General features: G+C 31.7%; 1 pseudogene; it reads left to right on the top strand.

Moving 5' to 3' along the window:
• The first annotated feature begins 12097 nt into the window (after positions 1-12097).
• Positions 12098-14145, top strand: LOC127073934 (M phase phosphoprotein 10-like; annotated as a pseudogene).
• Positions 14146-16550: the final 2405 nt, after the last annotated feature.

Raw genomic sequence — 16550 nt, 5'->3', positions numbered from 1 at the left:
TTTGGATCATTTTTGGAATACGACAAGAATAATAATTCAAGCTTTTGGAGACAGTATATGAGATTTAAGGTGAAGGTTGATGTCAGACAACCGTTAAAAAAGCAAACTAGGGTAAAAAAAATAAGGGGGGGGGGGGGGGGAATGGTGCACTGTTATTTTCAAATATGAAAGACTTGGGGCTCGTTTGAATCAGTTTTACTTTTCACTTTTTAAAATATATTTTATAAAATTATTTTAGAAAAGTGTTCTTAAGAAGAGAACTATTAAAAAATTTATTTGGTAACATGACTTTTCAAAAGTGTTTTAAAAATGAGAAAGTCGAAATATTCGTTTGGTAAATTATTTTTTAAAACAGTTTTAAAAATGAGAAAATAAAAAATGATAATCCAATTTTTACAAATTATTTTTTTAACTAATATAAAATGTAAAAGACTTTTAGTAAATAATAATTAAATTTTTAATAACTCATATTTAAATATATAAATGTAAATTTTATTACTAAATAAAATTGAGATAGAAACTTCTTATGATTAAATATATAATTTAATTCTTTTTTAAAGTCAAGTTAATAACTTGTTCACACAAAATATTTTGTTATCAAAGTTTTATATCATATATCAATATCTGAAGCATACATATCAAACCAAACTAACATAAGTATTTAGAAATAACCACTAAAATTCAAAGTTGCTTGTATGAAAATCTAACAGAGAAATAATTAGTTCACTTAATTGTTACGGTGTATCCACATCTCATCTCTAATATGATTTCTCTTCATTGCCATTTCAGCTGCACCTTCATTAGATGGCCTTGTTAAGTTGTCATTGGAACTTGTTCCTTTTATGATAGGGCCTTCTTGTATTCCCTAAAGTTTGATAGGATCCATTTCTTCCCATATCCTAAACAACACACAATAACTATGAGTCGTTGCCTAGAAGGTTTATAAGGAGACATCAACTTTAAAATAGGAAATCTATTTTTCAGCACCCCAAAACAACACTCAATTGTCATCCTTAGAGACGAGTGTCTATAGTTAAATAACTCTTTCGAACTTCTGGGTTGTCTACCTTGACCTCTATATTCTTGTGCATGATACCTTTCATCTCTATAAGGCGAAAGAAAACCTCAAATACATGGATACCCAGAATAAACGAGATAAAAGTAACCTTTATCAAATAAAATATATGTTAGTTCAACTTTGTTAATTTCACTGAACATAATTTTATGTTGATACTATGACTTACCTCTAGGTGGCCAAGGAAATTCAGCATTTTGATTTGTAATTGCGTACAAAAGAATCTTTAAATCATGTGCACTTCCTTCCCATCCCGAATATACATACGTAAACATCATGTTAAAATCATAAGCACACATGACATTCTGTGATTGTTGCCTTTCTATCTCTACATGAAATTTGTTTTTCTGCAGGAACCGATGCACTGATATGTGTACCATCAATCGCACCTATGCAGTTCTTTAAGACATAACCCAAATAATATGAATAAGTAAACCATAACCAAATTATGTTGAAATAAAGATACAACTACAATAGAAGAATAAGAATTATGTGCATACCTTAAACCAAGGATAGTATTTTTAATTATTTTTAATTCTTTCGGGCAACTCTTTAGACTCTTGCTTTATTATTTCCTTTCCAAATTGACAAACTGCCCTTAATACCTCCTTAAAATTATGTGATATTGTTTCAATGGAATGTTGAGAGCGGATTGAAGCAACTCTATGACGAACATTATGACCAATTATGAATAAAAATGTAGCAACCTTTTCTTCAACAAGCACATCTCTTGAGTCACATAAGTAGTTCTTCTCCCTCAATTCATTACAGAAATTAATAAAACATTCTTTCTTCATTCGAAATAAATTAAAACAACTTATTCCAGATCCATTTAATACTTCAGCAACAAACTCACGACCAGACAATGAAGATGTCAAAACCTTTTGTTTTGTTAAAGTATTTCTGATGATAGTTCTAAATCATACTATTAAAGAGAAATTCCACGAATTCACCATCACTTGCATCAGAAGTAGAATCATAACTTTTATCAATATCAATTCTGGTTAGAACCCGTCATACAATTTAATAACAAAACTTTAAGAACGGTACATTCAATAAAAAGGAAATAAAAAGGTTTTATAACACAACTATAAAATTCAAAATAATGCATAAAAACACAACACAGTTGTCAGCAAACAGAACAAAATACACAATCATAAAAACAATAAAAAAAATACTAAGAGAATTGTGTCTCATTACTATCACCATAAGTTCAAAGTAAGACTTTATCCTTAAAGTATAAGTACCCATCCATGTTTCCTCTCAACAAACATGGTGATGAACACTTCTCTCTAATCAAGATTCGTAAACTTTTCCAAAGCTTTTCCATATGCATTATGTGGAATGTCTTCCATCTCATCTAGAACAATCACACACTTAGTAAGAGAACAAGGTTATGTTACATGTAAAGTAGCCTCTACACTCCTATCCCTGTACCTCTTAGCTTTTGCCAAAGGTGCTTTAGCCCATGCTGAAAGTTCCTATCCCATCGTATGTGATGCAAACTCTTTCTTGGATTATACTTGAACTTGTCTCTTTCCACTATGTTTGATGTGCTCAACTTCATCTAGATCATCGTCTGAATTATCATTATCAACACGTACCTGACTTGCACTCCCATTGTTAAGGTATTGATTGTTAAACTCATTTTCTTCATCTTTATTTGGTGGGTCTTGGGTAGATGAATGATAAAGTACTCCAGTTGCATTATTTTTATTGAATATGATTTCCAACAACTTATAATGATCACACCCTTTCTTTTGGAATTGAGAAGCTTTATCATGTACCTAAAATCAGTTGCAAATAGATTACAAATTTGTAAAACATTATAACTATATTTAAAAAATAGTAAATGCATTGTGATCAAATTGTTAAACAAACAATAAAATGTTTCTCAACCCCCATTCTATAACCATTCAATTTTCCTCACAATCAACCTTCAATCACATTGATACATTACAAAAAGAATATTAACTTAGCAAATAGACATCTTTCGTCAAACTAGAACTCCAAGATCCCATTAATTAAAAAAATCCTAAATCAATAACATGTTCTGTCAAACTAGAACTCTAAGGTTAGTCATCTATGGCGTACGTCAATAAAAAAGCATTACACTACTATCACATTATGAAGATTGAGGCAATAACTAACATACAACCCTGTAATTTAATTCAAAAGAGGTAATTCAACAAATAAAGCTAACCACACATTTATTTGAAGGCTATAACTACCATATCATCTCATGGGTTTAGTGTTTTGATATATTTAATCATAACATTGTCTATTTAGTGACATTTTGTGATCTAGTTTTCCTATAGTTTGGATGGCTTTCGATTTTTTGTGTTTGCTATTGTTGGATAAATAAGTAGCAATGTTGCAATATATAATTGATGTTTATGAATATTTTCAATTGTGAATATGATTATTCTTATTACAATCATTTCTACAACTACTAACATTCATGAGATTAGACCCTAACCCAAGCCCTTTGTATCTGTCACCGAAACAGTTACAGTCGACACTACTTATGTGGGGCGTTTTACAGTCAACCCAAAAAACCTCAAGGTTTATAGAAGACAAATTATACTTAGTAAGAAAATAAAATTTCATTATTTAAACCTTAGCCTTACCAATTTCAAGTTAAAAAACACTTGCTTAAGCTTCACAAGTTATGTTGTAACTAGCAAGCACATTGTATCGACCATGTTCTTAATAACAACTTGTAACTAGAGTAAAATACTACAGTTCTTAAGAACCATGGAAAATAAGCTCTAGAGTTACCACATCCTCCCCTTACCCCTAATGATAATCAGTTTAGAAAAAATATAAAGTCAATATAAATCACAGTACAATGAAATATATAGAAGAAACATTGTAAAACAAATTTGACAACATCTCTTGAAACATTCAAATATCCCAAATTATAAATTATAAGCAACATACCTTAAGATAATTTCTCCAGACCTCTTCACTTGCAATAATTGTGTTTGTTTTTGCGTTCCACCCAAATTCAGTATTTTGCAAGAGTGAATAGAACTCACGATACATGACCCGCAACCTATGCATATTTGTCTTTAGTTGTCCAACTTTAAATGATTGATTAGTTATGCAACTCAACTTAGTAGTCATTGAGGTCCATGTTCTATTATGAAACACACCATTTGACATATTTTCTTTTGTAACTTCATCAACCATAATGTCAATGAAAGCTTTAGTTACAAAATCAGGCCAAAGCTTTGAGTCACTAATGTCAACATTAGTTGCCATCTATCATAAAAATAAGCAACTTAGAAAATCTAGAATAAAGTCACACATAGTCATTCATAAGAATAAAAAACATAAAAGATTTGAAGACTATTTCTTAACAAATGAATAATTCAAAAATTTGAAGAACATACAAGATTATCATGGCATAAAAACATAATAAACTGATCAGATACAAACTTATTTATAGGAGCAGGTAAATGACTGAGCAATAAAATGTAGATTATAGGAGCAATGTATTGACTAAAATAATTCTGAATTTTAATTTAAATATCATTGTTTTTCTATTGTCATGGTATTTACTATCAGTTTGTGATAACTTTATTGAGTTCAATTGTTTGGTAGGTGTCCAAAACATTTGTCTAAGGGAAAAATTCTTTTAGAACCAATACAAGACCATATCATATTACTGTCTAATCCTCTATTTATATTCCTTTAGTTATTATACTACTGTACATAGTACATGTTTGAAAAAGGAAAACTCTAATATCTAAGCACTATAAGAAAGAAACATAAGTATTGTAACTTGAAGCCTACTGCTAGATTACTTCATATATGCTTTTCAATACTGGTTTCCACTCCTCTAGAGAAACATAGTATATTTTTACAGAAGTAAGAGTAATATTGAATTTGATCTCTATAAAGGGCAAGATTGTTATCTTTTTAGCCTTTTAAAGCTTTTGTATATATTAATCTAATTAATAAGAATATATGACTTAGAAAAAAAATTAATAATAAGAGGAGTATTCTATTCACCTATCAGAAAAATATCTCGCACCAATAGAAGTAGGGTATTGTAGTAAGAAAAAATAAAAATATGACAAAAGTAGAGAATTTGTTACCTGTGCAGCAATGACAGACACACCAATAGAAGTAAGTGCAATCGAGGAAGAGGCTAGCGCAACCGAGAAAGAGACAGGCATGGTCGAGGAGGAGTCTGACGCAGCAAAATGGGGACGATAGCTATTATTCTTCACGCTTTTTCAAAATCTCAAACCTGTTTATAAACAACCAATAACATTATACTTTATAGATATGCTTTTTCATATGCACTGGTGTCTGATAGTTGCATTATACTACAAAATACCACAACAATTTTTTACTCTTAAATTATTGAACGCTACAACATACTACAACATTTTTTTACTCCTAAATCATTGAACAAACAATTTTATTCTACTCTAAAACAACATTCCTAAAATATAATTTCCTCACAACTAATCAACACAAAAATGATTTTATTATCATTTTAGCATGTAAATTTCACTAGATCTAAAATTCTAAATTCAGTTTCATAAATGGATTGATTATGCAGAACTAATTCATATCAAATTAGGTTAATCCAACAAAAAATGAAACAAAAATATTCATATAATTTCTACTAAATCTAAACTTGAATATTATATACTATGAAATTTATTGGTACCAAATTAAATTAAGCATATCCATTTTATTTTAAATTAGGTTAATCAAACAAAATATTTTGACCTAATGAAGAAAATACCAATGGAAAAGTGAAAATACCAATCTAAAAAATCCGAATCACAAATTGTAGAGAAGAAATTGAAGATCATAAACTATAAATCGAATACCGCTGAGTGAGAGAGAAGATTATGTGGGTTTTGTCTAAGAAACAGAAGAATAAAGTAAAATTGATTGTTGGGCTACCTAAAAGAAGATGCATCTTGTTTTCAGTAACCTAACAGATAAGAACTCCATAGTTAAGCGTGCTTGACTTGGAGTAGTATTTGGATGGGTGATCTTATGAGAAGTTTCCCGAAAAGCGTGTGAGTGAGGACAAAATATATTGAAAAGACCCGTGTTGGTTTGTGGGGTCAGTCGATAATCCTGAAAGTAGTATGGGGCGTTACAAATGGTATTAGAGCCAAAACCTCTCCCGGTACAATGTGGTTTGGGGGCGAACCAAGCGGAAGTTGGTGGGCATGTAACGCCAGTGAGGCCAAAGAGTGGTTACATGTTACATCCGAGGGCGATGAAGTGGTTGTCGGTGCACGAGGCATGACAACGAGATACTCCTAGCCCCTTCTAGGGGAAAACTAAATTCACATCGGAATGAGAGGGATCCTAAGGATGTGTAGGTATGGGACTGCATGATTGAAGGAATGCTTATAAGGATTATTTGGTACTACCTATACCAATAAGATGCATCTTCTTTTCGGTAGCCTAACAGATAAGAACTCCATAGTTAAACGTGCTTGACTTTGAATAGTATTTGGAGGCTTATTTCAATTTGCAAGATTGGTTTTCAGCTCGTGAGGTAGTTATGACACATAATTCATCTCACAATCTAGTAGTTTGGAGACTGCCAAATGAAAGGTGGTTGAAGTGTAATATTAATGCGGGTTTCAACAATCATCTCAAGACATCGAATAAGGGATGGTGTGTGCGAAATAATATGGATAAATTTATTAATGCATGTGTAGTTTGGGACATTGGTCTCTTGTCCATCATTGAAGCAGAAGTTGTAGCTTTGAAAGAGGCTATACAAGGCATCATCGAAATGAACTTGAATTTTGTTATATTCGAAAGTGACTCTCAGATGTTGGTTAAAGCCATTCATTTTACACTTTTATTTCGAATTTAATCGTATTGTCTCTTTTATTAAGCCGTTGCTATTTCTTTTTTCCTACTTTGAAATAAAATTTATTAAACGTCAAATGAATATAATTGCCCACTCGTTAACGAAGGCGGTCAATTCTTAGTCTAGGAGTAATATTATTAATATACTCTTCTTTGGATTAAACTTTTATTAATTAATGAAATAATTTAACTTTGCTTATGTAAACAAAAATCAATGTATTACCTTGAATCATTTATTACTATATAAATTTAAAATGTATATTTTATCCTCCATATATTTTATGATTCTCCAACTTTTTATGTGGATAAGAACAATGTATTAACTTTGATAGTTTATTACTATATATAAATTGGAAGGTATATTTTTATCCTCCAGATATTTTATGATTCTACAACTTTTATATGGATACAAACGATTAATGTATTAACCTTTAACTTTGATAACTTAGTACTATATAAATTTAGAATGTATATTTTATCCTCTGATACTTTGTTAATGATTCTACAACTTTTATTTAGATAGGAACCATCAATGATTTAACTTTGATCAGCTATTACTATAAATTTGAAAGGTATATTTTATCCTCCTGATTTAAAAAAAATTAATTTTACAACTTTAATTAAAATATAAACCATCAATGTATTATCTTAGATCATTTATTACTATAGATTTGGAGTGGAGTATATTTTAGATTTTTTTTATAATTTTATAGAAACTTTTATTTGGATACGAACAATCAAATTTTTTTTTGGAAGAACAATCAATGCTATTACATTTGATAATTCATTACTATAAGTTTGGAATGTATATTTGGATATAACTTTTATTTGGATAGAAACAAATATATTAACTTTGATAAATTATTGCTATAAATTTGAAATGTATATTTATCTTTCATATTTATCTTTACAGATTCTTTGCTATCCTTTAATTTTAGTTGGGTATTAATATTCTGAGTATTAATTAATTTAAATTTTTTATTTTTCTAAAAATTAAAAAATTAATAATATGATATTGGATATTTTTATTTGATTAAAGGAAGACACAGGTATCCAACTAAGATTAAAAGTAGTTATTTTTTTCTTTATTTTATAATTCTACCTGGTAGTATACTATATTATATCAATAACAGAATGCTCCATGTATAGTTTCACTAACCACTAATAGCATGCCACATAAGAGTTAGTTAAGCTATTGTTAATCACACTTTTGTTTATCTTATCATGTGGATATATAAGTGATTGTAAAGTATTTTGATTCATTCAATAAAAAATAATAGTTTTTGCATAATTTTTTTTCCCAACAAACTTCTTCAGTTGAATCTTCTTCTTTCTTCTTCTCCATCTATCACCATGATGAATTGCTCACCATTAACATGCTATCAAAGCTTAACAAGCTCTATTGTTTTCTTCTTCAGCTCGATTGCATCTTTGTTCGTTTTCTGTTCTTGATTTCATTCTCTTCCTCGATTCACGATCATCTTCTTTTTCTTATTCTAGTTTCTTTTTCTTTTCTCCATTAATGGCATACCAGAGCTTCAATGATTTCTCCATAAATTCGACAAATCCATACTATTTGCATCCAAATGAAAATTTGTCTCTCGTTTTTGTTTCGTCATTGCTCGACGACAAGAACTATCATACCTGGGCAAGATCAATGCATATTGCTTTGATTTTCAAGAATAAAGAAAAAATTATTGATGGAACTCTCACGAAGCCTCTAGTTTTCGATCCTCTTTACGCCCGTGGATTCGCTGTAACACCATGGTTTTAGCTTGGACTCATTGAATTATTGAGATAATGTTTTAATTTTGTTAATTATTGAGATAATGTTTTAATTTGATTTTCGCTGTGAGTTTTTGAATTAACTGAAAAGTATATATATTATGTTTGACTAGCATGATTTTATTTTTTAATTAAGTCGGGACATTATAGTGTTACGTCTTGAATAGCATTTATATAATATTTTTATATAATTTTTGTTAAGATGGGTTGATTTAGTGAGTATAGGTTGATTTGAGGTGATAATTAAATATACTTAAGTGTCTATAGTTTATACTCCCTTGTTAGAAAGAATAATAGTAATTTTGATGACACGTTTAGTTTTTTTTAGTATCATTAATTCTTCAGATATGCTAACATATGAGTTAAAATTTAAATTTGGTGTCCCATTAATATTGTTTAGAACTATTAATCATCAATGCTGGAGACAAATATCATATATCACATAATAGTATTGAACTAAAGATTTTATATCTCAAGACAATCTTTTCCTTCATCTAACCCTAAATTTTAAACAATTTCTTATTGTTGTTTCATTTGCAATAACTATTCATAAGAATTATGGTCAATAAGTTTAAAATGTTGATATATATCTTCCAAAATATGTATTTTCACAAAATCAATTATATATTATATATTTTAAAAACAATAACTCATGTTCAATTGTTTTTATATTTTGTTTAAAAGAAATTGCTACTATATTTTGGATTAATTCCTATATATTTAAAGTTGTTTAAACATATAATTAGTTATTATATACTATATTTTAATTTTATATTAATTTGTCATTAAAATAATTTACTATTCGTGCATCGTATGGTTACAAATACTAGTACTCAAAAATAGTTAAATGGATGATTAAAAAACTAAAATCTGAAATGAGATTAATGTTAGAAGTTGATAATTCAGTGTTTTAAGTTTGAGTTCGACTGTGGTGCATTTGATTCAATCGAATTGAGTTGTTTAAAGACTGTTGTATTCGACATAGTAAAATATAACTTGTAGTTGTTGGATCGAAGTGTAACTTGTAGCTTTGTATTTTGCACTTTGTAAGTTTTGGATACGGGATTTTGTTGCTTATATAAAGGGCATGGTATGATGTAAATAACAACAACTTCACTCAATAAAAATTTCGTTTTTACAATTCAGTTTTGTTTATTTTCTCTCTTATTCTTCTTCATCATCTTTCTTGGAAATCCTAATTGTTCAATCAGTTCAAACAAATTAGTATGAGCAAACCTGATTGCGATTCAGAGAGAATCTATAATGAAAAACAGAAACACAATATTAGGTCAATTTCGAGCGAATCTACCAGTTTTAAAAGGGGATAACTACGAGAGGTGGGTTGCGCATTTGAAGGTAATCTTCAGATTTCAAGTTGTGGCTGATATCGTGAACGATGGAGTACTTGCATTGAAAGAGAACGCGAATGATGTTCAGCAAGCTGCACACAAGGAACGAAGAAAGAAAAATGGAAAATGTATGTTACTGATCCATCAATGCCTGGATTCTAATGTGTTTGAGAAGATCATTGAAGAAGAAACAACAAAATATGTGTGAGACAAATTAAATAACTTGTACGGTGGAGATATAAACTTGAAGAGGGTGAAGTTGCAGATGCTGAGAAAGCAGTTTGAGATGACGCAAATGAAAGAAGATGAGTCTGTTATATAATTATTTACCCGTGTGGTATCGCTAACAAACCAGATGAACGAGAATGGTGAATCAGTCACTTATCTTTAGAAGATTGATAAAGTATTGAGATCTCGATCTGACTGCATACTTTGATTACATTTTCGTTTCTATTGAAGAGTCCAAGAACCTAGTTGAGATGAATATGGAAGAACTTCAAGCTTCATTGGAGGTTCATTAGATGAGACTGAAGTAGAGGAACTCAGAGAGGGAGAAAGTGGCTGAACAGGCAATACAAACAAGATTCACCGATAAATTTGAGAAAGAAAAGGCGAAGCAGAGAAAAAATCTTGCTAATGATGATAAGTCAAGAAAGAACTCAAAGAATCACTCTGATTCAATCAAGAAAGTCATGTGCAATAATTATCCGGGAAGAAAGTTAACATGTAAGAGGTGCAATATTACAAGTGTCAAGGATTTGGTCATTATGCTAGAGATTGTCGAAGGAAAAAAAGGAATATAGAGCAAAAGGTGATGACGGAACACAATATGCACATGCTGGAGAAAGCGACTATGATGATATGTTAATCATGGCAAATACTTAGTCGAACAATAAGCAAACCAACATGTGGTATCTGGATTCAAGATGCAACAACCACATGACTGGAAATAAAAACTGGTTTACCGAGTTAGATGAATCAGTCAAGAAGGTAATCAAGTTTTCAGATGGCAGACATGTTACATTAGAGGCAAAAGGAAACATAGTTATGATGAGAAGGAATGGTCGAAGAGCCAACATTACCGACATATCATACGTACCTTCAATGAAAAGTAAACTGATAAGCATAAGTCAATTACTTGCTGAAGGGTATAACATGAAGCTAGAAGAAAATATGATGAAGGTGTGTAATTGTGAAGGAAGGATGATCCCGAAGGCCCCATTAGCAGATAACAAAACCTTCAAGATTAATATCAATATGGTTTATCATCGGTGTGGCATCACATGTATGGACACCTAAACTTCAGAGGACATAGTTGAATACAACTTATAGTTGTTATGTCGAAGTGTAACTTGTAGCTTTGTATTTTGCACTTTATAAGTTCGGGGGTTGGACTTTTGTTGCCTATATAACAACTTCACTTAATAAGAATTTTATTTTTACAATTCAATTTTCTGTCTTATTCTTCTCCACCATCTTTCTTTAAAATCCCAATTGTTCCACCCGTTTCAACAATTAAAACATTTAAAAAATTTAAAATAAATGGGTCAAAGTGCATTTAGATTTAGATAAAATTATTATAAATTTATTATATTCTCAAAAATTAAAGTTGATTTTATTTTTTTATACACATTAAATAGAGTTGAAATGGATACTCTCATGCATTTCTTCTACAACCATCTCTCCTGCCGAATTTCCAACCATTAAATTTAATCTAACCATTTAATACAAATTTTATTTATCCTTTTTCCCCAACCATTAGATCAAGGCAGAATGAGCAGGATAAAAAAAAAACAGGAGATGATCCAAATCCGTAGCATACTTGTTGTACCAAAAAAGGAAAAAGAGTAGCATCCGGACTAAAAAACTATAGACATACCAATTATAAAATTTAAAATCTATATTTTATTGGGCTTGACATCGTGTCCATATAAATTACCCTATTTTTTGTTCATAGTTTTCACTCTTATAAATATTGTATTTATAAGAAAAATAAATAAAGAGTTTGATCGCTTGCTATTAACCCGTAACAAAAACCCTAAAACCACCCTATTCAACCCTAAAACCACCATCTCTGAAGTGAATAGACAAACAAAACACCGCATTCATGGCGAAGGATTCTGGCGCCAAAACCCTAATACGCCTGAAAGAAACATACCCACCTTCATTGCTCGTACCTAATCCAACCCTATCCGAAACTGCTCGTGCTGCATCCAAATACCTATTCTCCTCCCTCAGACCCTTCACCCCAAAATCGCCACTGGACCAACTCCTCGTCGAAGGCTATGATACTGAGCAGATTTGGCATCAAATTAATCTCCAATCACAACCACTATTGTCCACTATTCGCCGCCAGTTGAATCGGCTGATAAAAACCGCGGAAGGGATTGGGCAACGGAAGCTTCCTTTGGATGTTGCAAACAAGACGGCGCCAAATAATCAAAATCAGCGGGAAGAAGAAATCGACTATTTATATGAGGAACTGGATGAAGCTGACAAAGATAAAGAAGGGAGTGGGATTGAAGATAAAATTTTGAAAATAGATGTATTGACTGATTATTTACGGAAAGAGGAACAGGTGAAATTGATTGATCTTTGCTTGGTTGTTATTGGACGTTCTGTTTTTTTTCTTATAATCATTATGCTATTTTTATATTATTCTGCCAGTGTTATATTTGCGGTGACGTCTCTCGCATTCTGTTGTAGTTTTTTTTAATAATGCCATTTTGTGGGTGTCTGTGTTTATATATTCAAAACTAAATTTTTATGATATATATATTTTTTCTCATTTATGTAGAAGATAAAGACTGCTTCTACTCATGAAAAGCAGATGGAAAAAGTTGGATCAAAGATAAAGCTAATGGAGAAAGCTAACATAGAACCAAAAACTTGGACTATGCTGGGCGAGGTAATATCACATTCTCCTATTTTTGTGTATGTCCTTTAATAAGTTGCATATGTAGAACCTCTCTAAATCAATTATTATATTCTTTTATTGTTAATCTTATACAGGTAACTGCATCACAGAGACCCGTGAATAGTGCTTTGGAAGTTGATATTGAGTTTGAGCATAATGTGAGACCCGCTCTTGTCATCACTGACGAGATGAATGCTTCAATGGAGGAAATGATCAAGAAAAGGATTATTGAGGTAAATTAATGTCCCATGATAACATGATTTGGGCTTCTAATATAATTATGGCATTAGTGTGCAAACATGCACAAACAAAGATCACACTATCTTTTGTTTCTTATTGACTAATATGTTTCTTTCAGGGGAGGTTTGATGATGTTAAAAGAGCTCCTAAATTACCATTGAAAGTGCCTCGGGAAGTTAAAGAATTGGCAAGCCTTGTTTAACTGAATAAATAAACTTTGAAGTTCAACTTGCTAGCATAATTTTATGTAACTAATTTGTTCACATAATTTCCATTTAATGCAGGATCATAATAAAAGCAAGTATGGTCTTGCAGAAATTTATGAGGTATGTATTTCTCTACTGTATTTCACATTGCAGTTCCTTGTCATACATTTTGTGATTTTCCTCTAATATGTTTCTTTTACAGCAAGAATATGTTCAGAAGATTGATCCCACTTCCGCTCCGTTGTCACACAGAGATAAACTAAAAAATGAGGTGCAACCCCTCATTGCTTTACTTCGTTTCAACTTTGCTCCAAAACCTATATGACATCAACATTCCTATTTTCTCTTAATAGATCGTATGATCACCATTTAAATTTTCACGTCTTTTTATTTTCCTTAAATGAATTCACAGGTTAAAAGAAAAGTACCTGCTCTGGCAATGGAAGAAGTAAAAAGCTATTCTTTTTTCAAAATTCTAGTTCTAATTCTACTTTATAGTTACTTACAGTGCACTATACTTTCCATGGATAGATTGCTCCTATGGCTATTTCAGATGCTGCTATGCTGGCCCCAGAGGAGGTTTTTCATGGTAAAGGTGATGTTAAGGAAGACGCAGAACTTACACGGGCAGAAAGGAAAAGGAGGAGAGCTAATAAGAAAAGAAAATTTAAAGGTATGATTCATTAGACATAGGAAGTATATGCCCGATCTATGGCCTGTGACGACATATTGTGATGGTCTTTAATACTTCTTTCTATACATGTCTTTATGCAAAATTGCTTAACATTTTTATGATAATTATATGAGGAAAGCTACCCATTTTTTTCATGCCACATAGGCAAGATTTTTTCATTCACTTTCCATTATTAATAAATAAATTTGTATCATTACATCTCGGAATAAATGATTCGGTTATTCATTTCACATATATTAAAAAAAAAGAATTATATTGTTATTAAAATATTTTTATTGTATATTAAAAATAAAAATAATATTAATTGTAGGATAAAATTAGAAAATGTGCTCATAAAAAAAAAGAGTGGTGCTATTTGTACCTAATAGTGAAACTAGTTAAAATGCTCCAAAAAAAGATTTTAGAGATTTAAACACTGCAATCCCAAAAGATGAATATTCAATGCCCGTGGCGGAGATGCTTATTCAATGCCCGTGGCGGAGATGCTTATTCAATGCCCGTGGCGGAGATGCTGGTCGATTCTGCCGCAGACCATGAGTATCTTAGCATGCTCGATGGATATTCTGAATATAATCAGATATTCATTGTTGAAGAGGATGTCCCAAAAAAAGCATTTCGATGTCCTGGAGCCTTAGGCACCTATGAATGGGTGGTGATGTCTTTTGGCTTAAAAAATGCTGGGGTAACATACCAAAGAGCAATGAATTCGATCTTCCATGATTTCATAGAGACTTTTATGCAAATTTACATCGATGATATTTTTGTTAAGTTTATTTCATGGAAGAGCCATATAGGCCATCTTCGACTATCTTTTGAAAGGATGAGAAAACATGGTCTAAAAATGAACTCTCTCAAATGTGCTTTTTGTGTGCAGGCAGGGGATTTCTTAGGCTTTGAGGTCCACAAAAAAGGAATCGAAATAAACCAGAATAAGACCAAGGCCATAATGAAGGCGAAAGTGCCATCAATGAAGAAGGAATTGCAGTCACTATTGGGCAAGATCAATTTCCTGAGGAGATTCATCTCGAACCTTAGCGGAAAAATGCAATCCTTCCCGCCTTTGCTTCGACTTAACAAGGAATGATTCGAATGGGGCAGGCTCAACAAAAAACTTTCGACAAAATCAAAGAATACCTGAGTCATCCACCAATTTTGACACCACCTTGTAGGAATATGAGTATGAGATTGTACATAGCTGCATATGACACGACTTTGGGGAGCATGTTGGCTCAGGAGGATGATGATAGCATCGAAAGAGCCATTTAATACCTCAGTAGGGTCTTAAATGATGTAGAAACTAGGTAAAAATTATGTTTATGCTTGTATTTTTCTTGTATGAAGTTGAAACATTATATAAAACCTATTGATGTTAATGTTTCATCTCACTTCGATGTTATTAAACATATGTTGTCTAAGCCAATTTTGCACAGTCGAATTGGAAAACGGACACTAGCTTTAACTGAATATTCCTTAACTTATATGCCATTAAAAGCTATTAAGGGACAAACGGTAGCAGACTTTATAGTCGACCACTCCATCACTGAGAATGCACTGGACTACCTCGAATTAGAACCCTGGAAGTTGTACTTCGATGGGTCTAGTCATAAAAATGGAACAGACATAAAAGTCCTAATTATTTCTCCTAATAAAATTCCAACCAAATTCAAGTATAAAGTGGAGGGCCTCTGCTCGAACAATGAGGCTGAATATGAAGCTCTCACAGCCAGATTTGAGATATTGTTGGAATTGGGGGTAACTCGAGTCGAAATAATGGGTGACTCGGAGTTAGTGGTAAAATAGATCATAAAAGAGTACATGTGTGTTAAAGAGAATCTCATCATGTACTTCATAATAGTCAGTCAATTGTTGAAAAGATTCGAGGGGGCTAATATTCCACACATACCTCGATTGGAAAATCAAGTGGCTAATGATATAGCTCAAATTGCATCTGGGTATAAAATTTTGAAAGAGAAATTGCAAAAAGTAATCGAAGTCAGAGGAAGAGTTGTGCCGACCAGATTAGCCCCATCAGACTTGGAAATGACAAAGCAGGGATACGTTGATAAAGAAAGCTTCGAAATATTGGCAATACATAGCCTGACAGACGGAGATTGGAGGAAATAGATAACCTGGAAATATTGGAGTATTTACAGAATCCAACAACGTCTACTGATCGAAAAACCAGGTATCGAGCTTTAAGTTATGTGCTTTTGGGGATGGAATTGTTCAAAAAGACTCCTGAGGGAGTTTTGCTTAAATGTCTTAGTGAATCAGAGGCATATTTTTCCCTTTCGACTGTCCATAGTGGGGCATGTGGGGCGCACAAAGTTGGCCATAAGATGAAATGGTTATTATTTCGCCAATGGATGTATTAGCCCACCGTGTTAAAAGACTGTATCGAAATCACCAAAGGATGCCA

The sequence above is a fragment of the Lathyrus oleraceus genome, chromosome 4 (assembly GCF_024323335.1).
Source record: "Lathyrus oleraceus cultivar Zhongwan6 chromosome 4, CAAS_Psat_ZW6_1.0, whole genome shotgun sequence".
NCBI classification, from domain to species: Eukaryota; Viridiplantae; Streptophyta; class Magnoliopsida; order Fabales; family Fabaceae; genus Lathyrus; species Lathyrus oleraceus.
The sequence above is the reverse complement of the archived record's forward strand: the minus strand, read 5'-3'. Positions and strand labels throughout refer to the sequence as shown.